We start from the raw sequence: 24143 nt of genomic DNA on the forward strand, positions 1-24143 counted from the left end.
ACCCATTCTGGAACCTAAGTAGCATAACAACCTGCTGCATCTTAACCAGAGCCCCTTTTGCCACCACTTTTCAGAGTTCCTGAAGGGCCTTCACAGCTACCGTAGCGGTCCCAGGGCCCTCGAAGTCCCCACTGTACTTCACCCCTACAGGCAGTCCCCTACTTTGGCTGTCCAAACTCCTTAGACCAGGGGATGGAATTAATTTATTCACACACATTTTTTATTTACATTAACCTGCACTGGTCGAATGCCCTCTAACATTTCATTTATTTTCTCTGTTGCTGTTTATTCTCTTCATGAATATCTGTACAGATTTTGGAAAAGGATCAAACACTACCCCTGGTAAACTGTTCCACTCCTTTACACCCTTCCCAATGAATGAAAATTTACCCCAATCGCTTCTACTAAAATTTCTTCTAATTTTACATTTGTGGTCAGTCCTGCCGATATAATTATTTTCCAACTGAAGCCTCTCACGGATATCTCCCCATGCTGCTTCTCCTGTATAGGCTCTAAATAACCCTATAAGTCTAGTTTTCTCCCTTCTCTTACTTAAAGTTTCCCACCCAAGTTCCTTTAACATTTCCGATACACTACTCTTTCTCCTGAAATCCCCTGTTACAAACCTTGCTGCTTTTCTCTGCACACTGTCTATTTCTTTTATTAGGTATTCTTGGTGAGGATCCCAAACAATGTTTGCATATTCCAATAATGGACGAACCATACTTAGGTAACTTTTCTCTTTTAATTCTTTGTTGCATCCTTTAAGTAGCCTCATTATATCTGTATGCTTTCTCAACAATGTCATCCACATGACCCTTCCAGTGCAAATTACCTTCAAATTTTACACCTAAGTATTTGCACTTGCCATCTTTTGGGATAACTACCCCATCCAAAGTATATTCAAATTCAGTTTTATAACTCCTGTTTGTAAATGTTATTACAGTTGATTTGCCTCCATTAACCTTCATATTATTCTCTTCAACCCATTGTTGGATACTCTCAAGGTTTCTTTGTAATTCTGAACAATCCTCAATGGTATTTATTTCCCTATAAACAATTATGTCATCTGCATACAACCTTATTTTTGATGTTATATTATTCCCTAAATCATTTACGTATATTAAGAAAAGTAACGGACCGATTATACTACACTGTGCAATTCCCTTCCAAACTTTCTCTTCCTGCGATACGTTATTTCCTACTTTGACTTTCTGAACCCTTGAATTTAGAAATGTTTTCACCCAACGTGTAACCCTTACGTCCAGTCCTATTCCCTCCAATTTCTTTAATAATATTCCATATTCCACCCTATCAAAGGCTTTGGAAAGATCTATGGCTATGCAATCTAACTGTCCTCCTGAATCCAATTGATCTGATATGTCCTGCTGAAATCCCACCAGTTGTGCCTCACAAGAATATTTCTTTCTAAATCCATACTGGCTCCTCATGAACCAATTTTTATCATCACATATCCCTCTGATGTACTTTGATATTAAACTCTCCAGTATTTTACAAACTATACTGGTCAGGCCGATTGGTCTGTAGTTTTCTGGTTTCCTTTTATCACCCTTTCCTTTATAAATTGGTATTATTATAGATTCCTTCCATTCCTTTGGTATTACACTATTATTTATGACATAGTCAAAGAGAAATTTTAAATAAGGCACTATGTACCACCCCATTGTCTTTAACACCTCCCCAGTAATTTGATCACTTCCTGGTGCTTTTCCTTGCTGAAGCAATTGGATTTCTCTGAAAATATCTTCATTTGTGAATTAGAAGCTTCTCGTTTTCCTCTGTGTCTCCCCATCTGTATCTTCTGTTTCGGTTTCCAACTCCTGACAATCATCTACTGAATATCTGAATTCCTTACTAAAGAGGTTTGCTTTCTCAGTATCTGTTAAATAGTGTTCATCCCTTTCTCCCACCATTGTAGGAATTTGGATTCCTTTTCCTTTTTGATTCCTGATATATGAATACAGCTTTTCCCATTTCCCTTTGTGGTCATTACGCTCTTGAAGAATGCCATTCATATAATTCTCTTTTGCTTCCTTTTTCACTCTATTCAGTTCCCTCATTAGCTGTTTTCTATTTTCTCTACTCTCCCTACCTTCTTTGATTTTCCTGTTTACTATTCTACATTTTCTTTTCAATTTTCTTATTTCCCTTGTATAATAAATAGGGTCTGAGGTCATTTTACCCTTCTCAACAGGTACAAATCTCTTCTCTCCTTCCCAAATGATTCCTTTGAATTTAGCCCAAAGTGTATCCACATTACTCCCTTCACTTATCCAACAACTGAATTGTGATTTAAGGTATGTCCCAAATTCATCAACTTTAGTTCTTCTGTACAATTTCTTGTCTTGTGTGACCCTCTTATTAAGCCTTTTTGGTACCAGTCCTACATCCATTATTACAGTCTTATGGTCACCTATTCCTTCAATTACCTCAGTTTTATCAACAATTTCCCATGGTTTAATCAAGAATACGTCCAGTAAGTTATTGAGACGAGTCGGTTCTTGTACTACTTGTGTAAATCCTCCCTCCCAGATTAACTTATTTGCCAGTTTCTGTTCATGGGCTTCACTTGTAGCTCCATTCCATTCAACTTCAGGCAAGTTTAGATCTCCCCCAAATATTACCACATCATTATTATTGTTTTTATAAGTATAATCTATTATTTTCTCAAATATTTCCACATCCCTTTCCTCTCTTCCTGGCCTGTATGTTCCTATAATTCCCACCTCCATCATATTATCACAAATTAATAATATCCCTAATATTTCATCCCTTTCATCGGTAAACCATTCATGTGAAAAATAAGTTTCCTTCACCAGAATAACCCCCCCTCCCTTTTTATCTCCTCGGTCTCTACGATAGACCGTGTATCCTTCTGGAAATACTTCTCTGTTACCCACCCCTTCTTTCAACCACGATTCCACTCCTATCACCACATCAGTCTCATAAGATTCCATCAATGTACTGAATTTTAATTGTTTATTTACTACACTGACAGTTTACCAAGAACAATCTCAGACCCCCTTCCTTCCTAAAACTTGACTGTTTCAGTTGGTTAACTTGAAATTCCTTACTTTCCTGAGTTTCATTTTCTAGTTGGCTGAGCCATCTTGAAGTACGTCTGGCTCTTTCTACTAGTTTTCCTGGTCAGTATTATAACTCAAGGGAGTTACCATTTTTACAGTACATATCTTAAGATTAATAAAATCTAGAACAATATTTGCTATCTTTTGTTTACCTGAATTGTTTAGATGAAGGCTATGCTTTGTGTAACAGTGTCTCTCGAAACTGCTGCTATCAATTACCTGCGTATTACGAAAATGTTTACAAATTTTAACCATATCTGTATTAACTTTGTCCACTTCAATATTCACACACGAGTCTCTAATCAAATCATGCCTGTGGGGCACGTTCCCTACAAAGATGTTAGTGTGAGTCAGCTTACCTAGTGTACATTTAAGTTGAAAAATGACATTCTTAGCGTCGTTGTGAGCTACGTCGTTCGTCCCGCCGATGATCACTACTGCATCACGACTTCCGAGAATACTTGCCGCCTGCTCCGTGTTTTCCAATACCTTCTTCATTGGGGCCCCAGGATAGATGACTGCCGATGCTGCAATATCTTCATTGTTCATTTTCTCCGCAATTCCCCTCGCCTGGCTATCACCAAATATGAGAATATTCGACACTTTCGCCGGTGCACTGTGTGGGATTTTAGGCCTAACTTGGCGCTTCTCGTAACGGATTTTGCGCTATATTTTGTCTGCTTCCCGTATGGATACCTTGCGTATCGCTTACTTCCCTCAGGGCTGAAAATCTATTTTTAGTGTCAATTACAAAGTTGTCCTTATTTAACTGTACTCTTTTCCTCCTAGAATCTGAAGCAACTTGACACCACGCGGTAGAATTCTCGGAGCCACCCGTGTTCTGAGTGTTTACTGGTACCGGTACTTTCGATTCCAGTAAACGTACCTTCTCCTTTAAAATCTCATTCTCCGCTTTTAATGCTTGTAAATCCTGTTGCAATAAAGAGAGAATTACAAGTACATTATCATTACCTTCATCCTCCAAGTAATGAGACGCCAGCGATTCGTTGACAGTTGTAGGCCTAGGTTTGCTACCGCTATTCAAATTGCTCTCGCCACAGATCACACAGGTCCAAGTATCTTCATTTTTAGCAAAACCATCACTACATATACACTCAAAATGGTACCAAATTTAACACTTTTCACACTGGATACCATTCTTCACTCGCTTCTTGTTTACACCACACTTTTTCCCGATTATTTCGCAAGAGAACGCGGAGCTATCTTCACTTACGTCCTTCGCTGACGCCATCTTGGAAAAAAAAGATTCGGACTTTTCCCGTCGGATTAAGGTGCGGAGGTAACTACAACAAGAAAGATGTAATTGTGTGGCCATTACCTTATAGATTTTCTGCTGCCGACGAAAGAGGCCTCCTGCTTAAACACACACACTCAGAAAGACGATGTTCAATTGGCAAGACACGTGAAAAGCAGCAGTTGATAAACCTTCAGGGAAGGTACGAGATCATTCAAGACTGAACCAGCCACAACCTCTCATTTTTATTGGTTAATGTCAAAGTTACACTCAGAATCGAACAAGAAGCCTGTGATAGGTTGAGAATTAATTACAGAAATGTTTAATTGGCAGGATTCAAAACTGGCGGAAAGAAAAGGGAGTATTGCCAACTCAAAAATAAATGTACATAGATCAGTTATGAAAAACCTAGGAATGCAAAATTTCTTTAAGTTTTAAGTTCCTACACCTCGCACCAGGGTGCATGATCATAGGTTTTTTGGTAGAGTCTTGCGTGGAAGAATGTCCAAACGTCTTGATAAATGGCAAACAAAACAAGGAGAAATTCACTCAGGCCAGGAAACTGCACAAGAACAAAATTACATAATATTTCGGTGGTGACATATTCTGATTAAAGTTCTAAGGCCCTGTTGCAGTAGTTTCCACATTAGTTCGATAGAGGAGTTCATTTAGGTGCTAATCTGGAATGCGCGGCGTTGAGATGTACCTCCCGGTACAGTTTTAACAACAGCTTTAATGCATGGATTAATAATGGGGATATACTTTTAATCTTGTGTGTGTGCTTTACTTATCGATCCTCCACCTCTCATTTCTTCTAAGTTAACATTAATCCTAGGACATGCTGTAGGATTAATATTAAATAAACACCTGCAATATGCTTTGACAATTCATATTAACTTCCGAACATATATACATTTTTATCTGTTTTTATCCTTTCTTTATTTTACAGTCTTTGCAACTCAGTTTCCATTTTATTGCACCGCCAACAAGTGCTTCTATCTTCACGAACTGAAGCACTAGGTGATAACACACGCAGCATAGATTTTTATCAGCTACACGTCGTAGTTTAGGATTGTTTTGTCGCTAAGCAGGCAGCATCTAACCACGTGCCAGGCGAACGTCAAGTCATGTTCTAGGGCCGCAGGGAAGATGAAACTCGAAGGGAAGATGATCAATTACTTTGTTGATGAGTCTAAGCCCAGCATGCTTCCTCACCTTTTCCTTGTTTACACTCTTCGCAGCCATGATAAGTGTTTATAAGCGAACACAACTCGTTAGTTTTAGGTCCTTGATACAGTTTAATTAGTTGACATGAACGACACTGTCTTACGGAAGGTCTTCTACCTAAACTCACGTGTTCATGATGTAAACTAGACGTTTGAAGCTCTAACAAAACAGGATCCTGGGTCCACTCATGAGGCACCTTATACCAAATCTTCTTTACAGCATTCGCAGCTACATTAACCAAAAACGGCTTTGGTAATGCATTTAAGTCTTCTTCAGTAAAAGTATTTAGTTTCTTCTTGCATGCATAAAACTTTACAATTGTCTTGTCAACTGCGTTACACTTAGTATCTGTTAGAAATGGCATGATGTCTTTACCCTAGAAATGTTTCTTTCACAGTAACGTTATTTCGACACTGTAGTTTACATATGTTGTTTACCTCCCGGCATGCATTGCAACACAACCAATCAAAGAGCATGCAAACATGTTGTAAAGACTGTTTACTTGTTTCTCTACTATGCTCCTTCGGATGAGTTTTAAATGATGGGCACCCCAATTCATGCATGTCGATAACTTCACACGATGATGGTAGAAAATTACGCACCCATTCTTTCTTTTCACAACCCTTTAAAAGAACAAGATCTGCTCTTGACAAATGTGCATTCATCATTAATGGTAGAAAACGATGAGGTATTCTTTTTCCTCCCACTGCAAACCTAAAGTTTTTCAATCCTCTGAGTCTGCTTTTTATCTTCATCTGTTTGCAAACAGTAAGGGAAAGGTAGACTAAATACTAAAGTAACAAGTTTTGGTGCCCACAACACACTGCAATCTAACACAGCCACATCTTTAAACACAAATTTGAGCCGTTTACTTTAAAGCACTGTACATCATCTATTAATGTTCTCGTCATGTTTGGGCTCTGCTCTTTATCACTGTATCTCGAAGACTAAAACTTTCAATCAACGATCAACTCTAAACATGCACAACTATGATGACGTCATCGCTGCACCACTCTAGCCTTCGCGATGTATGTTTAAATTTGTTCGATAGAGAGATTTATGCCTTAAGAGAGGAGAAGGCCATAACAGCCCCCACCATCTTGTGTAGTAGCCTCTAAGCGCTATCTTGTGTAATTAGATTCGGGAAGGGCAACTTGTCGTAACCTAAGGATAGTCCTCTTCAAGATGGTAGATGAGAGGTTAGGTTCGCAAAAGCACAACAATTTTACTGTTTAATGATGATAGCTAATGGAAATTTACAAATTGCCCGCCACCACATTCCAAAGGTAGTAGCTAAGGATGGCAACACCGTTCTCTGTTGATTAAAGATGGCAGCTTGTCAAAAAGCACGTGGAATATGCCGCCACCAGATTTCAAAAGTAGTAGCTAAAAATAGCAGCACGATTAATGATGGCCCCTGTTAAAGTAGAGCATGTGGAATTTCAAATTTCCCTCCACCGCTTGCATAACAGCAGCCGCCAACTTGTGCTGTAGCCTCTAAGCTAGCTTTCTTCATAAGACCTGCCGCCATCTTGCGCAAGCATCCCTAGGGAGTCTCATAAAGAGCTGTGTATAGCAGCCATCTTGCAGCCAACGTCTTGCGTAAGCAACCTTAAGGTGTCTCAAAAGGAGTCGTGTACAGCCGCCATCTTGCGCAAGCATCCCTAGGGAGTCTCATAAGGAGCTGTGTATGGACCCCATCCTGCGACCGCCACCTTGCGCAAGGATCCCTAGGGAGTCTCATAAGAGCCTATGTATAGCAGCCATTTTCCGACCGCCATCTCGCGCAAGGACCCTTAGGGAGTCTCATAAAGAGCTGTGTATAGCAGCCATCTTGCAGCCAACGTCTTGGGCAAGCACCCTTAAGCCGTCTCATAAGGAGCTATGTATGGACACCACCCTGTCACCGCCACCTTGCGCAAGGATCCCTAGGGAGTCTCATAAGAGCCTATGTATAGCAGCCATATTGCGGCCGCCGTCTTGCGCAAGCACCCTTAAGCCGTCTCATAAGGAGCAGTGTATGGACCCCATCCTGCGACCGCCACCCTTGCGCAAGGATCCCTAGGGAGTCTCATAAGAGCCTATGTATAGCAGCCATTTTCCGACCGCCATCTCGCGCAAGGACCCTTAGGGAGTCTCATAAAGAGCTGTGTATGGCAGCCATATTGCGGCCACCGACTTGCGCAAGCACCCTTAAGCCGTCTCATAAGGAGCAGTGTATGGACCCCATCCTGCGACAGCCACCTTGCGCAAGGATCCCTAGGCAGTCTCATAAGAGCCTATGTATAGCAGCCACATTGCGGCCACCGTCTTGCGCAAGCACCCTTAAGCCGTCTCATAAGGAGCTATGTATGGACCCCACCCTGCGACCGCCACCTTGCGCAAGTAACCCTAGGGAGTCTCATAAGAGCCCATGTATAGCAGCCATTTTCCGACCACCATCTCGCGCAAGGACCCTTAGGGTGCCTCATAAGGAGCAGTGTATAGCCTTCATCTTGTGCAATTAGTATCGGGAAGGGCATCCGACTGTAAACTGAGGTTAGGCCCTTCCGTGAGGTTAGGCTCGCTGTCCTGTGCGTCAAAAGTTTGGTTAAGCCCCTCCAAGATAGCGGGTGCGAGGTTAGGCTTGCTCTCCTAGGTGTCAGGAAGGTCATCCGGCTGTAAAACTGAGGTTAGGCCCTCTCATAAGGTTAGGCTGGACTCCCTTACGCATAAAAATTTAGGTGAAGCGTAGTATAAGTCAGAGATTCTGGCGGCTCCTCCTCCTCATGTCCTCCGCAGAGGCCTATTCCTCCCGCGAGAAATTTGCATTTTGGCTGGAGATTTGAATTTCTAAACAGAGCCACGTGCTTTTTGACAGCTGTTATCCGCCATCTTGCATCGCTAACCTCAGTGCTGCCATCTTTACGGGCCTAAACCTCAGTGCTGCCAACTAAAACTTACTGGCACGAGATATGAATTGGTAAAGAAAGCCACGTGCTTTCTTGACAGCTGTCATCAGACATCCTGCATCGATAACCTCAGTGCTGCTACATTGACGGGACTAAACCTCAGTGTTGCCATCTTTACGGCACTAAATCTCACTAGAGCGAGATTTCAATTGGTAAACGAAGCTTTTTTGACAGCCAGGTGCTTTTTTGATAGCTGCCATCCGCCATCTTGCATCGCTAACCTTAGTGCTGTAATCATAAAGGCACAATACCTCAAAAACAGCGCATCGCTAACCTCAGTACTGCCCTCTTTATGGTACTAAACCTTATCGTGGTGGTGGTGGGAAATTTCCACGTGCTTTTTAGACAGCTGTCATCCGCCAACTTGCATCGCAAACCACAGTACTGCACTCTTTAGCTACTACCTTTGAAATGTAGTGGCGGCGATTTGAATAATTCCACGTGCTTTTTGACAGCAAACATCTTTAAGCAACAGAGCACCGTGCTGCCATCTTCAGCTACTACCTTTGAAATGTGGTGGCGGTAATATCCACGCGACAGCTCACATCCATCATCTTCCATCGCTTACCTTGTGCTGCCCTCTTTACGGTACTGCGGGTAATTTAAAATCCACGTGCTTTTGGACAGCTGTCATCCTCCATTTGCATCGCAAACCTCATTGTTGCCCTCTTTAGCAACTACCTTTGAAATGTTGTGGCGGATAATTTGAAAAATTCTGCGTGTTTTTTGACAGCTGTCATCTGCCATCTTTAATCTGCTATATTTACGGCACTAGGGGTAATTTGAAAATTCCGTCAGCTGTCATCCGCCATCTTTAATCAACAAAGCATCGTGCTGCTATCTTTAGGTACATACATTTAAAATGTGGTTGCGGCAATAAGAAATTTTATCCAGCTGCAATCTTTAATCAACAGACCACCGTGCTGATATTTTTAGGTACTATGTTTGAAATGTGGTGGTGGGTAATTTGAAAAATCCCGTTAGCTATCATCATTAAACAGTAAAACTTTATTGCATTCGCGGACTTAACCCCACATCTACCATCTTGAAGGAGACAATCCTTAGTTTACAACAAGATGCCCCTCCCGACTCAAATTAGCACGTAGAGGTTACCACACAAGATGGCGGAGGCTGAATTAGCTTCCTTTTCTTCCTCCACCTCCTCTACCTCCTCTTTCTATGTTAAGGCTTAGCTTTATCGATCATGCATTGCTACGGCGTGAATGTGCAGCGATAACATCATTGTGCATGTTTAGACTTGCGGATTACAAAAGAAACATAACAAGGCTAAAATCGAACACTGTACTCGATGTTGTTAACTTCAACACGTGATTAGAACATTGACTGATGTGTTGAGAAAACTAAATAAGAGATCAGGACTAGAATCGAACACTGTACTCGATACAACATGTGTTTAGAACATGTCAGGGGATACTTTTGTTCTAAGAAAATCAGATTGAAACATGACAAGACTAGAATCGAACACTGCACTAGATGTCGTTAACCTCAACATGTGATCAGAACATTGATTGAAGTGTTGAGAAAACTAAATAAGTGATTAAGACTAGAATCGAACATTGTACTCGATACAACATGCGTTCAGAACGTATCAGGGTATACCCTAGTTCTAAGAAGATCAGATTGAAACATAACAAGACCAGAATCGAACACTGCACTCGATGTCGTTAACCTCAACATGTGATCAGAACATTGATTGATGTGTTCAGAACACTACATAAGTGATAAAGACTAGAATCGAACACTCTACTCGATACAACATTTGTTTAGAACATGTTAGGGGATACCTTGGTTCTAGGAAGATGAGATTGAAACATAACAAGACTAGAATCGAACACTGTACTCGATGTTGTTAACATCAACATGTGATCAGAACATAGTTTGATGTGTTCAGAGCAAAAGTACAACTTTAATGATTTTCCTAGTGTAAAAATAAAAACTATGGAAACACACTGTACAAAAATCGCGTAGCTAACTCACTCAGTAAACGATACAGCAAAGTACAACTTCAATGATTTGCCTAGTACGAAAATCAAAATCACACTGTGCACATATCGCATAGCTAACTCGGTCAGTAAACGATATAGGGAAAGTACAACTTCAATGATTTGCCTAGAGCGAAAATAAAAAACTACAGAAGAAACCATACTGCTTAGCTAACTCGCTCGGTTACACCTACCGCACTGCTAAGACGCTCAGTGATTGCAGGTACACGAGTTATCTACCAGAACACTGATACACGCATACACGTTACTCTTTTTCGAAACACACGGACAAGAATGTTACGAGATACTACACCTGAGATACTTACATGTTAACAAAAGGGAGGATGAAAAAAAAAGTCATAAATTTTTTGTACACATGTTGTCTCCTCCAAGTTGTAAGACCAAATGGAAGCAGTACTGAGAGTTTCTGCTTGCTTAAACGTGAACGGAAGTGGCATGTTATCTCAACAAAAAAATACGCATAACCTTGTTCCCGGATACACGTAAGTCAGACACAGAAATAAAATTATGGATGCAGCGATTCAAATCCTGACATCTTATTACCTTTTGCCGTTCGAAGGGCATCCGGCCAGATCCTTATATTTCATGTAATTTCACGTTGTCAGGAAGACTGACGATCACGCAGGAAAAGGCTAGCAGGGGCTAGCCACCCCCTAGCATTTTCTATTTTTAGGGCTGCCGACAGTGGGGTTTCGAACCCTGTATCTCTATATCTTATTCACAGACATGATAGAAGTAGCGAGAAGGATTGCGGGTACATGATGTTGATGGTGATTCATCTGTCGGATGGGGGCGTTAAGTCTCATGCATGCTTCTACGACAGGAGTAGCCTATGTGCCGACACCGGGTTTTACTCTCTCCCTACTGTCGTATATCACATCGTCAGGGAGATGGTAGTATACAATTTCGAACAACTAGAGTGTGTGCTAAAGGCCTGCATTCAATTCTAAAAGAGTAAGGGCATGTAATACTGTTGTTGGTGATTCGTCTGTAGGATAGAAACTTTAAGCCTCGTGCAGGCCCCCTTGGTTCTCTTCGATAGGAGCAGGCAATGTGCCGGCACTGAGTCTTACCCTCTCCGTACAGTCATAATATTTTATCTCAGGAACTTACACCAGCTAAATGCTAGAAAGCAATACTAAGGGAATTACCTACACGGTCAAGAAAATGCCATTGCACTGTTTTCAATCTTTAAGTTATTGGGTTCTTATCATACACACAGTGTCCTCGCTGCTTGCTGCAGCCGGAAAGCAGTGTACAATTTCTGGCAACGCATGCATTCCTTACCTCGCTCTGACTTACTGTGTAACACACAGGTACTACCTCAAAGAGAGTGTTCTAAAGAGTTATACTTTCGGTTGGGACTAGTACCTCACCAAAGTGACTTTAACTGTTATGCAGAACATGGATCGAACCTGCTATATTGACAACACAAGACGTAACACGGTGCGGATCTTGTTTAAAATTTAGTGCCGGCACATAGCCTACTCCTAAAGCTTAACACACGAACTACACCAAGAAGTGCCTATCTGCTTCCTGCTCCTAGTCCTGTTTTACAACCGGATGCCTTTCTTGACGCAAAAAGTAAGATTTCAAATCGCAAACTTCTCTTTTAGAGTCGAACGCCCTTCTTGACGCAACAAATCAGATTTTAAATCGCAAAAAACTGTTTTGCAACCGGATACCCTTTTAGACGCAACAACTAATATTTTACATCGTCAGGATCTGTTTTACGACTAGTTGTCCTTCCTGACTCAAGAATCGGAGTTTTAAGTCGCAAGAATATGTCCTACAGCCGGATGCCCTTCTTGACGCAAAAACTAACATTTTAAATCGCAAGAATCTGTTTTACGACTAGTTGCCCTTCCTGACGCAAGAAACGGAATTTTAAATCGCCAGAATCTGTTTTATAGCTGGATGCCCTTTTTAACGCAAGGACTAGGATTTTAAATCGCAGTATCTAGTGGCGTAAGACACTTCTGTTTACAAGCACTATCAAAGAATGCATGTGATTTATTCTACATGCTTACTTCTCCTGTTATGTTCGACTTAGAGTTCAGGTCTAAAAATATACGTTCTTACAGTGCCGCACAACAATAGTTAAAGCATGATGTTCTACAACTGGATGCCCTTCCTGATGCAAAGACTAGAATTTTAAATCACAGTATCTGTCTTACTTTACGAAAAACAGCAGTAGTAATGAGCAGACAGTTAAAGCATGTTGTGGTTGTTTTACAGCCGGATGCCTTTCTTAACGAAAAACTGGGTCTTTAAATCGCAGCATCTAGTGTCTTAAGTTACTAGCAATGAGCGGAATACTAATGACTTAGAAAATCCCGGTGCCGACATATATGCTACTCCTGTCGAAAAGCACCAAGGCTTAAGTCCCCATCCGACATACGAATCACCAACAACAGCATTACATGCCCTTTCTCTTTTAGAATTAAACGCAGGCCTTTAGCACACACTCTAGTTATTCGAAATTGTATACTACCACCTCCCTGAGGATAAAATATACGGCATTAGGGAGAGGGTAAAACCCGGTGTCGGCACATAGGCTACTCCTGTCGTAGAAGCATGCATGAGACTTAACGCCCCCATCCGAGAGATGAATCACCATCAACATCATGTACCCGCAATCCTTCTCGCTACTTCTATCATGTCTGTGAATAAGATATAGAGATACAGGGTTCGAAACCCCACTGTCGGCAGCCCTAAAAATAGAAAATGCTAGGGGGTGGCTAGCCCCTGCTAGCCTTTTCCTGCGTGATCGTCAGTCTTCCTGACAACGTGAAATTACATGAAATATAAGGATCTGGCCGGATGCCCTTCGAACGGCAAAAGGTAATAAGTTGTCAGGATTTGAATCGCTGCATCCATAATTTTATTTCTGTGTCTGACTTACGTGTATCCGGGAACAAGGTTATGCGTATTTTTTTGTTGAGATAACATGTCACTTCCGTTCACTTTTAAGCAAGTAGTAGCAGAAACCCACAGTACTGCTTCCATTTGGTCTTAGAACTTGGAGCAGACAACATGCGTACAAAAAATTTATGATATATTATTTTTTCCTCCTCCCTATTTTACATGTAAGTATCTTAGGTGTAGTTTCTCGCAACATCCGTGTCCGTGTGTTTCGAAAAAGAGTGACGAGTATGCGTATATCAGTGTTTTAGTCGGTAAACCGTATTTGCAATTACTAAGCGAGTGACCGAGCGAGTTGTCTACGCAGTGTGCTTTCTTGACTTTCGCATGACATATATCACTGTTCTAGTAGATAACCCGTGATTTGCAATCACTAAGGGTCTTAGCAGTGCGGTATGTGTAACCGAGCGAGTTAGCTACGTAGTATGGTGTTTAATTTTCGCACAAGACAAGGCAAATCATTTGAAGTTTTATGTGTGAAATATCGTTTACTGAGCGAGTCAGCTACGCCATATGTGCACAATGTGTTTTTGATTTTCGTAGTAGGCTAATCATTGAAGTTGTACTTTGCAGTATCGTTTGCTGAGCGAGAAAGCTATGCGAAAACTGCACAGTGTTTTTTTTATTTTTACACTAGGCAAATCATTGAGTTGTACCTTTACATTATCGTTTACTGAGCGAGTTAGCTACGCGATATATGCACAGTGTGTTTCCATAGTTTTTGATTTTTACACTAGGCAAATCATTGAAGTTGTACTTTTGCTCAGGACACGTCAAAAAACGTTCTGATCACATGTTATAGTTAACAACATCGAGTACTGTGTTCGATTCTAGCCGTGTCATGTTTCAATCTCATCTTCTTAGAACCAAGGTATCCCCTAACATGTTCTAAACGCACACTGTATCGAGTACAGTGTTCGATTCTAGCCTTGATCACATATTTAGTGTTTTGTACACATCAATCAATGCTCTAATCACACGTTGAAGTTAACACCATCGAGTGCAGTGTTCGATTCAAGTCTTGTTACGTTTCAACCTGATCTTCTTAGAACAAAGTTAACACCTGACATGTTCTAAACACATGTTGTATCGAGTACAGTGTTCGATTCTAGTCATGATCACTTATTTAGTGTTTTGTACAAATCAACCAATGTTCTAATCACATGTTGAAGTTAACAACATCGAGTGCAGTGTTCGATTCTAGCCTTGTTATGTTTCAATCGGATTTTATTAGAACAAAGGTATACCCTGACATGTTCTAAACACATGTTGTATAGAGTACCGTTTTCTAAGCCAGCCTTGATCACTTATTTAGTGTTTTGAACACATGATTCAATGTTCTAATCACATGTTGAAGTTAACAAGAACGAGTACAGTGTTCGATTCTAGTCTAGTTATGTTTCAATCATTTCTTTTGTAATCTGATTTTCTTAGAACAAAGGTACCCCTGACATGTTCTAAACACATGTTGTATCGAGTACAGTGTTCGATTCTAGTCTTGATAACTTATTTAGTGTTTTGAACACACCAATCAATGTTCTAATCACATGTCGAAGTTAACAACAATGAGTACAGTGTTCAATTCTAGTCTTGTTATGTTTCAATCTGATCTTAGAACTAAGGTATCCCCTGATACGTTCTGAACGCATGATGTATCGAGTACAATGTTCGATTCTAGTCTTTATCACTTATGTAGTGTTCTGAACACATCAATCATAGTTCAAATCACATGTTGAGGTTAACGACATCGAGTGCAGTGTTCGATTCAAGCCTTGTTATGTTTCAATCTGATCTTCTAAGAACAAAGGTATCCCCTGACATGTACCAAACACATGTTGTATCGAGTACAGTGTTCCATTCTAGTCTTGATCACTTATTTACTCTTCTCAACGCATCGGTCAATGTTCTAATCATATGCTGAAGTTAACAACATCGAGTACAATGTGCGGTTTTAGTTTTGTTATGTTTCTTTTGTATTCCGCAAGTCTAAACTTGCACAATGATGTTATCGCTGCACACTTACGCCTCAGCAATGCATGATCGATAAATCTATGCCTTGATAGAGGAGGAGGTGGTAGAAGAGGCGGAGGAGGAAGAGTATGGTATAGCAGCAGCCGCCATCTTTTGTAGTAACATCTAAGTGCTAATTAAAGTCGGGAGGGGGCATGTTGTTGTAAACTAAGGATAGTCTCCTTTAAGATGTTAGATGAGAGGTTATTTCTTTGAATGCAATAAAGTTTTACAGTTTAATGATGATAGCTAACGGAATTTTTCAAATTACCCACCACCACATTTCAAAAGTAGTAGCTAAAGCTAGCTGCACGGTGCTCTGTTGATTGAAGATGGCAGCTGGATTAAATTTCAGATTGCCGCCACCACATGTTAAATGTATATAGGTAAAGATAGCAGCACGATGCTTTGTTGATTATAGATGGCGGATGACAGTAGTATAATTGGACAGTTCGGCGGCCGCCTCCGCCTCCGGGCTCCCAGGTCCCCTCCGTCTCCCGCGGGAAATTTGAATTTTGGCAGGAAATTTGAATTCTGGCCCGAGATTTGAATTTACAAACAAAGCACGTGCTCTTTGACAGCTGTCATCGACAACAACGCATCGCTAACCTCAGTGCTGCCATCTTAACGGGCCTAAACCTCAGTGGTCCCAACTTAACCTAACTAGCGCGAGATCGAATCGGTAAAAAAACACTTGTTTTCTGACAGCCACGTGCTTTTTGACAGACAACAACGCATCGCTAACCTCACTGCTGCCGTCTTAACGGGCCTAAAGCTCAGTGGTACCAACATAACCTAACTAGCGCGAGATTTGAATCGGTAAACAAAGCCACGTGTTTTTGACAGCCACGTGCTTTTTGACAGATAACAACGCATCGCTAACCTCAGTACTGCCATCTTGACGGGCCTAAACCTCAGTGGTACCAACTTAACGTAACTAGCGCGAGATTTGAATAGGTAAACAAATCCACGTGCTTTTTGACAGCTACGTGCTTTTTGACAGAAAAAAAAAGTATCGCTAACCTCAGTGCTGCCATATTGACGGGCCTAAACCTTAGTGCGGCCAACTTAACCTAACTAGCGCGAGATTTGAATCAGTAAACAAAGCAACGTGCAGCTGTCATCCGCCATCTTTAATCAAGAGAACACCGTGCTGCCCTCTTTCGTCAGCTGTCATCCGCCATCTTTAATCTACAGAACACCGTGCTGCCCTCTTTAGTTGAAATGTGGTAGCGGAAAATTCTACATTATCTTGTTTGGAAACAAACCCATGCGCTTTTTTGACAGCTATCATCCGCCATCTTTAATCTAGAGAGCAGCGTGCTGCCCTCTTTAGCTAGATACCTTTGAAATGTGGTGGCGGCAAATTCTACGTATTCTTATTTGGAAACAAACCCATGTGCTTTTTTGACAGCTACCATCCGCCATCTTTAATCCAGAGAGCACCGTCCTGCCCTCTTTAGCTACTTACCTTTGAAATGTGGTGGCAGCAATTGCCACGTGCTCTTGTTTGGAAACAATCCTATGTGCTTTTCTGACAGCTGTCAACCGCCATCTTTAATCCAGAGAGCACCGTGCTGCACTCTTTAGTTGAAATGTGGAGGCAGCAAATTCCACGTGCTCTTGTTTGGGAACAAATCAACGTGCTTTTTGCCACCTGTCATCCGCCATCTTTAATCAACAGAGCACCGTGCTGCACTCTTTAGTTGAAATGTGGTGGCGGCAAATTCTACGTGCTCTTGTTTGGAAACAAATTCTACGTGCTCTTCAGCTGTCATCCACCTTCTTTAATCCAGAGAGCACAGTGCTGCCCTTTTTGTGTTGGCGGATAATTTGAAAAATTATTTTTGACAAGCAGCCATCTTTAATCAACAGAGCATCGTGCTGCCCTTTTTAGCTACTTACCTTTGAGGCGATTAATTTGAAAAAATCTATTTGACAAGCTGCCATCTTTAATGAACAGAGCGTCGTGCTGGTACCTTGCGGGTAATTTTTACGTCACAGCTGTCATCCACCATCTTGCATTGCTAACATTAGTGCTGCCCTCTTTAGCTTTGAGGCGGACTATTTGAAATAAATTTTTTTTGGCAAGCTGTCATCCGCCATCTTACATCGCAAACCTCACTGCTGTACTCTTTAGTTGAAATGTGGTAGCGGTTAATATGAAAACATTCTTTTTTGACGAGCAGCCATCTTTAAACTACAGAACACCGTGCTGCTATCTTTATCGTAGTAGCGAGCAATTTAAAATCTAGATGCTTTTTTCTAACAGCTGTCATCCGCCATCTTTAATCAACAGAGCACCGTGCTGCCATGTTTAGCAACCGCCATCTTACATCGCAAACCTCGCTGCTGCACTCTTTAGTTGAAATGTGGTGGCGGTATATTCGAACAAGTTTAATCATACATAGGGGGGAGCTAGAGTAAGCACGTGCTGCAGTGATGACGTCATCATGCATGTTTGGACTTGTCCGTTTTCTTAAGAGTAAGTCGGTGTAAAGGAGTGCAATAAGTATGCATCATAAAAACAAGAGTGTGAATGTGCTGCAGCGATGACGTTATTGTAGGTGCGCATGTTTAAACCCGTTCGTTGACTACCTGGACGTCACTTCCTGCTCTGCCTTCTCCTGCTCTCAGCTGCCTCGTGCATTCACCTTCCTTATGTAGGCCATTGATCCATAATTCTGCACCTTCTTATCTAGTAGGTTTGATACTATATCGGCCTCCCTGCAGCTAATCTTCAACTCTCGTTAATTAGCTCCAACACTTTGGATACCAGATTTCTTTCGGGTTTCCTGTAGTCGCTTTTTCTCCTGCCATCTCAATTCTTATATCTCTTCCTCAATTCTCCTCAGCTTATCCCTCAAACTTGATATTTATTTATTACTTGGACCACTATTTCTGTCACCTTGCCTATCCCTTCTTTCACTATTTCTCGTACTTCACATGATTGCTCTCGTAGTAACTCTCTCATTTGTTCAGCTTGCTCTTGAGCTTGAGCCTTACCCTTATCTTCTCCATCTCTTCCCATCCAACCGCATTATCATGATCCGGTCCGGGGTTCATTTCGACCCCTCCGATGACAATCAACACTGCCTTCACAGATGTAGCCATCAAAATTGAAATCAAACTCACCTGCGGTCCGGCTCTGCAACCCATGTTGCACCTTGTGGGCCTGCCTCTACCATGCCAACGACCAACCGTCGCCCGGTACAATTCAAACGAAATCCGTAAGTCAGCACTCACTCACTCACTCACTCAATAACCTTCCTCTTCGCTTGCATGATTACAACTTCGTGGATATCGAACTTCGCAAGCTGACGTAGCATACCACGTGACAGTGACGTCACTACCACGTGCCCTTTTCGGTAAACAAAGCCACGTGCGTTTTTGACAGCTGTCACCTTGACGGACCGTAACCGCATTTTGAAGGACAATAGAGCATCGCTAACCTCACTGTTACCATCTTTACGGCGCTAAACCTCAAGGCTGCTACCTTATGCATGTCGTAGTGCGGAAATTAAAATCCAACAATAGAACATCGCTAACCTCACTGCTGCAATCCTGACGGGGTTAAACCTCACTGTTGCTAAATAGGTTATACGCATTTGCGTCAGTTTACTGTTAATCGCTAAGGTGTTCGCATCATCGAAGTAGAGAGCAACAAGTGTCTAGCAGATTTAAAGAAGAATCTGTTAGCAGAAGATAAAAGTCCGTCATGGAAAACTCTATTTCTCCCGAAGCTATCACCAGAGACGTCTTGAGATATCATGTAGGACAATTTTTCAATGCAAACATTGTAGAAGAAAGTTCAAGAACGCATACAACGCTCAACGTCATGAAGGCGCGTGTACGGTTTTCATCGAGAACAAAATACAAAGAGCTCAAGCGAACACTGATTAACTTTTAAAAAGTACACTTCTGCGAGAGATTTTTAATTCTCCCTTGTTGTCTAGGCCTGCTACAAGCTCTGTTACTAAGCACAAACTTCAAGATAAAGAGAGGCAAGATATGATAATAAGAGTAGTAAAGGGAAAGTAGAAGAATAAGAGGGAGAAGGATAAAACGAAGATCTCAATGTTTCATTGCCATTACAGCTTGATGATTTTACTTCATTTTCTAAGTCTAATACACGTTCTCTCGCAGTGCAAACATCTCAAGAAGAGAGGCAAGATAAAGGAGAAAATGTCAACGCTTCATTGCTATCGAAACAAGTTAAGTTTGCACCTAGAAACGCTGATGCTAAAGCACGTATTGCATCAAAACAAGTCCCTACACATCAACTGTCTGCATATAGGTTCAAAGTTCAATAACAAGCCTCTGTTACCCTATGTAGACATAGGATACTCTAAAGACTCCAACGTACTCGTAAAACGTTTGCAACTGCAAAGGGCCTACCATGATGCTGGTTACACAGAGTACGATGCAGATATTCTTGAAATATAGCATAAATTACGTCGTGTAGGTATTATTAAGTAAGCGCTTACCCTCACCTAAGTCATCGATCTGTAGTATATAGTCGATCGAGTAGCTATATTCGTATAGATTATTTCCCAACATTCTCCCTTCCTTAGGGTGTTAACTCCGCCTCCATATGTAGAGCCGGTCTTAAGCCCGGAAAAAGAGAGGAGAAACACCCTAGCCCATTAGCATATTAGCCATTAGCCCTTTAGCCCATTAGCCCTATTGCCCTATAGCCCTTTAGCTCTTTAGCCCAATTGCGCATTATCCCTTTAGCCTATTAGCCTATTAGCGCTTTAGCCCTACAAGGAATGTGCGGTAATCTGATCTTATTAGAAGAAGGGTATCCCTGACATGTTGTAAACCCATGTTGTGTCGAGTGCAGTGTTCTGTTCTAGTTTTGTTATGTTTCATTCACTTCTTTTGTAATTTGCAAATCTAAACGTGCACAACTATGATGACGTCATCGCTGCTGCACATGCACACTCTTGCTCTCATGATGCATACTTACTACATTCCTTTGCCTCCTTACTCTTGAGAAAACGATCAAGTCTAAACTTGTGCAATAACGTCATTACTGCAGCACGTGCTCATACTAGCCTTCGCGATGCATGTTTAAACTTGTACCTTAAAAGGGGAGAAGCTCATAACAGCTGCCACCATCTTGTGTAGTAACCTCTAAGTGCTAATTAGCGTCACTAAGGATAGTCTCCTTCAAGATGGTAGATGGGAGGTTAGGTTCACGTATGCACTAAATTTAATGATAGCGAATGTATTTTTGTCGAAATTACCCGCCACCACATTTCAAAGGTATGTAGCTAAAAATAGCAGCACCACGCCCTGTTGATTAACGATAGCACCTGAATATAATTTCAAATTGTTGCCACCAGATTTCAAAGGTTGTAGCTAAAGATGGCAGCACTGTGCTCTGTTAATTAAAGATGGCGGATGGCAGTTGTTTTTAATTTTTCACATTTCCCGCTACTACGATAAAGATGGCAGCGCGATGCTCTGTTGATTAAAGATGGCAGCTCGTCTAAAAGAAAGTTGATTTAAATAGCACGTTGAATTTCAAATTGCCCTCTACCGCATACATGACAGCAGCCGCCACCTTGCGCAGTAGCCTCTAAGCTAGCTTTCTTCATAGGAACCACCGCCATCTTGTGCGAGCACCCCCAGGCCGTCTCATAAGAGCCTGTGTATAACCGCCACCTTGTGCGAGCACCCTTAGGCCGTTTCATAAGGAGCTGTGTATAGCCGCCATCTTGTCGCAGCCATCTTGCGCAATCATCCCTAGGGAGTCTCATAAGTGCAGCAGTCATCTTGTGCAAACACCCTTAAGCAGTTTCATAAGAAGCTATGTATAGCCGTCATCTTATAGAATTAGATAGCTGTCAATTCCAAAGGGCCTAAGTAGGAACCGAACCGTTGATCTCATCATTAGACTACTTTTTTCTTATGCTATATTGTTCCTGATACTGCGAACTTGCGTATTTGGCTGAAAAATTTTGTCCGTTTTGCTCCACGACGTACCGTTTGAGATATTTAACATTTTGCATTTATGCCCCAAATTTAATGAATCGAACCAGCAGAGCATGTTATAATCTCTACTATAGCAAGATCTAATCAAGTTACGAAAACTTGCTTCAATACAAGCTAAAACTGACTAAATCTCAAAGGGCTTAAGTAGGAACCGAACAGTTGATCTCATCATTAGACTACTTTTTTCTTATGCTATCATGTTCCTTATACTGCGAACCCAGGTATTGGGCAGAAAAAATGTTTCCGTTTTGCTCTACAACCCACCGTTTTCGAGATATTTAACATTTTGCATTTAAGCACCAAATTTAATGAATCGCACCAGCACGGTACGTTATCCACTAAGCTAGCTTTCTTGATAAGAGCAGCAGTCATTTTGCGCAAGCACCCTTAAGGCGTCTCATAGGAGCCTGTGTATAACCGCCATCTTGTGCGAGCACCCATAAGCCGTCTCATAAGGAGCTGTGTATAGCCGCCATCTGGTCGCAGCCATCTTGCGCAAGCGTCCCTAGGGGTCTCGTAAATACAGCAGTCATCTTGTGCAAACACCCTTAAGCAGTTTCATAAGAAGCTATGTATAGCCGAAATTTTGTGTCCGCCATCTTGCACAAGCATCCGTAGGGCGTCTCAAGCCATCTTGTGCAAGCACCCTTAAGCCGTCTCATAAGAGCATCTGCCATCTTGCGTAAGCGCCCATAAGGTGTCTCATAAGGAGCTATCTATAGCCGCCATCTTGTAGCCGCCATCTTGCGCAAGCATCCCAAGGTGTCTCATAAGAGCCTATGTATAGCAGCCATCTTGCAGCCACCACCTTGCGCAAGCACCTTTAAGGCTTTTCATAAGGAGACATGTATAGACGCCATCTTGTGCAATTTGTGTCGAGAGGGGCATCCGGACATAAAACTGAAGTTAGGCCCTTCCGTGAGGTTAGGTTAGCTCTCTTTTCTAGGTTAAGCCCCTCCAAGATAGCGCATGTGAAGTTAGGGTCGCTTTCTTAGGCGTCAGGAAGGGCATCCGGCTCTAAAACTGAGGTTAGGCTTTTCCGTGAGGTTATGCTAGCTCTCTTACGCATAAAGAGTCAGGTTAAGCCCCTCCACGATGGCGGATGTGAGGTTAGGGTCGCGCTCTTTGTCAGCGTGAGGAGGAGGCCGTTCCCGGGAGCTTGTGGATGAGGTGGAGGAGGAAGGCTCTCCCGAGAGCGTGAGGAGGAGGTGGGTTCAGAACGCCCACTGCTCCCCTACTCTCGCGCGCTCGTAATGTTTAGTTGGCAACACCGAGGTTTAGGCCCGTCAAGATGGCAGGTCTAAAGTTAGCGATGCATGATGGCGGATGACAGGTGTCAAAAAGCACGTGGCATTGTATACAAATTAGAATCTGACGCCAAAATTCAAATCTCCCGCTAAAATTCGAATTTCCCGCGGGAGGAGGAGGCCTCAGCGGAGGGCCTGAGGAGGAGGCGCCCGGATACCTGACTTATTCTACTGTTAACCCCCTCCAAGATGGCGGATGAGAGGTTTGGCCCGCGCTCTTAGCCAGCGCAGTCAATGCGGAGGAAGCCTCTCCCGAGAGCCGGAGGTGAAGGTGGCGGAGGAGGAATCTCCCGAGAGCCTGTGAAGGAGGACGTGGCCTCTGCCGTGAGCCGGAGGTGGAGATGGCAACAGAATCCCTGAGTTATACTACCTATGGACGATGTCTTAGGCAAATAATACAAGATGAAAATACATAAGTCCGATACAAATGTGATGGAGTTCAGTCGAACGAAGGCAGGTGATACAGGAAATATTCTATTAGGAGATAGACTCCTAAAGGAAGTAGATGAATATTGCTACTTGTGTGGTAAAATAACTAACAATGGCTGAAGTAAGGACATAAAATTCAGAATAACACAAGCAAGTAAGAGCTCACTTCAAACATTGATACAGGATATAGAAAGATGTTTCTGGAACGTGTTATTGTATGGAAGGGAAACATGGAGGATAACTAGCTCAGAAAGAACGAGAAAGGTGGAATTACAAGAGAATGCTGAAGGTGAGATGGAAAGATCGAATAACGAATGTAGGGGTAGTGAATCCAATTGGTGAGAGGAGATCGATTTGACTAAATTTGACGAGAAGAAGAGATAGAATGATAGGACACATGTTAAGACCGTTAGGACTAGGAAACGGTTAGGAAAACGACGGATAGGGAATCTGCAGATCAGGATTGATTGATTTATTGATTGATTGATTGATTGATTGATTGATTGATTGATTGATTGATTGATTGATTGATTGATTGATTGATTGATTGATTGATTGATTGATTGATTGATTGATTGATTGATTGATTGATTGATTGATTGATTGATTGATTGATTGATTGATTGATTGATTGATTGATTGATTGATTGATTGATTGATTGATTTGTGCATTTGATTTTGAAGGAATTGTGGGTGGTAAGAACGGTAGCGTTGGACCAAGGCATGAATATGACAAGCAGATTAGAGCAGATGTAGGAAGCAATAGTTACGTAGAAGTGAAAGGCTTGTCACAGGATAAGGTGGCACGCAGAACGCAAACCACTCTATGGACTGATGACTCAATCAACAACAACAATGTTATCCTAAGTTGATGGGAAAAACATACCATCATGAGACCTGACATT

General features: G+C 41.9%; 1 protein-coding gene across 1 annotated transcript in view; it reads left to right on the forward strand.

Moving 5' to 3' along the window:
• LOC136863901 (dynein beta chain, ciliary-like) overlaps positions 1-24143 on the forward strand; it is a 5220903-nt gene that overhangs the window by 3427673 nt on the left and 1769087 nt on the right. The gene's annotated exons all lie outside the window — the stretch shown is intronic.

The sequence above is a fragment of the Anabrus simplex genome, chromosome 2, assembly GCF_040414725.1.
Source record: "Anabrus simplex isolate iqAnaSimp1 chromosome 2, ASM4041472v1, whole genome shotgun sequence".
Taxonomy (NCBI): Eukaryota; Metazoa; Arthropoda; class Insecta; order Orthoptera; family Tettigoniidae; genus Anabrus; species Anabrus simplex.